Source organism: Chiloscyllium plagiosum, chromosome 37 (assembly GCF_004010195.1).
Source record: "Chiloscyllium plagiosum isolate BGI_BamShark_2017 chromosome 37, ASM401019v2, whole genome shotgun sequence".
Classification (NCBI taxonomy): Eukaryota; Metazoa; Chordata; class Chondrichthyes; order Orectolobiformes; family Hemiscylliidae; genus Chiloscyllium; species Chiloscyllium plagiosum.
Window position 1 is genome coordinate 31,257,452 of NC_057746.1, and position 1,842 is coordinate 31,259,293.

Consider the following 1,842-nt stretch of genomic DNA (forward strand, 5'->3'; position numbering starts at 1 on the left):
TTTATTACAACGGTTAGTGTTCCTGCTGGTTCTCTAATGATACGTACTTGAAATGAGAACAGGAGTGAGGTCATGCGCAATAAGAAAGGCTTGTACATGTTGCACCATCCTGATCTGATATTCTCGGGTCTGATAATGTCCGTGACCCAGCATCTGCACTTGTTCCAGCATGTGCAGGATTTGTACCTGGTTTTCACTCACCATGAAACAAAGGGATTGTGAGCACCATGGAGACTGTAACACTGACCACTAACTAGAACTATACTGGCAGAGAAAGAGATACAAACAAACAAGGAACAACAATAGAACAAGAACGTGACTCTTTGACACTGTTTCACTATTATTCAATAAGATCACAGCTGACCTGATTTTAACCTCAACTCTACATTTCTGCACATTCCCAGCAAACTTTCACCCCCTTGGTCATCAAAAATCTATTGACCTCCACCTTAAAATTATTTAAGGATTTCAAAGTTTGGGAGAAGATTTATAGCTCGGGTGCTCGTTGTTGTGGTTCTGTTCGCCGAGTTGGGAATTTGTGTTGCAGACGTTTCGTCCCCTGTCTAGGTGACATCCTCAGTGCTTGGAAGCCTCCTGTGAAGCGCTTCTAATAGTAGTATCAGATTCAATCGATAAGCACATCGACCTGGACCAATATACCGGCCACTGCAGCGCACAGCTGGAACTGACAACGGAAGCGGCAGGTACAAACCACTATAAATGCCGGAGGAAACATCACAGAAGCGCTTCACAGGAGGCTCCCAAGCACTGAGGATGTCACCTAGACAGGGGACGAAACATCTGCAACACAAATTCCCAGCTCAGCGAACAGAACCACAACAACATTATTTAAGGATTCTGCACCCACTGCCTTTGGAAGAAGGGAATAACACAGACTCAGAATCCTCTGAGATAGAAAAAAAAAACCCTCTTTCCTCTCTCAGTTTTAAATAGGCACTCCTTTATTTTTAAACTATGACGCCTGGTTCTAGATTCTCCCACAACAGGAAACATCTTTTCCACGTCCACCCTGGGAAGTCCCCTCGGGATCTCCAATGTTTCAATTAAGTGAACGCTTCTAAACTCCAGAATTCTAACTCTAATCATGCAATCTCCATTCTCAAAAGTAACTGCTTTTCATTTTGCTTTATGATGCTTTGTGCTTTCTAAACATGTTTAAAAAGCTGACCCTGATGCATGACCTACCGACTTTCCGGCAAATTCTCTAGTCCGGCAAAGGCCCAGTCCTGAGGCTGCAGGGTTAGGTACAACCTGTACTCAGAAATAAACATAGGACCTGGGGTCTAAGGGCTAACTGCAGTGAAATGCGATTGTCAGCACAGAGGGTCACAAGAATTTGTGCCAAAATGACTAATGTCTATTTTACATCACACTGAAATTCCCAGGGCTTAAATTTGTGTGTTATATCTATCCCTGCATTGCTCAGTCCCCATGCAAAGACCAGGGAGGGAGAGTTTGCTGCATTTACATCTGTTCTGAATGAGGACCAAACGCATATGTCGTAGGCTTCTGAGGGAGTCAACTCTAAATTGACTTTCTCTTTATTTCTGCCCATCTGAAATCTGCACTGTATTTTCAGGAATCCGAGTGCATTTGGATGGCATCAGAATGAGCTTAAAAATGTGTTGCTGGAAAAGCGCAGCAAGTCAGGCAGCATCAAAGGAGCAGGAGAATCGACATTTCGGGCATAAGCCCTTCTTCAGGAATGAGGAGGGTGTGCCAAGCAGGCTAAGATAAAAGGTAGGGAGGAGGGACTTGGGGGAGGGGCGTTGGAAATATAATCGGTGGAAGGAGGTTAAGGTGAGGGTGATAGGCCGGAGA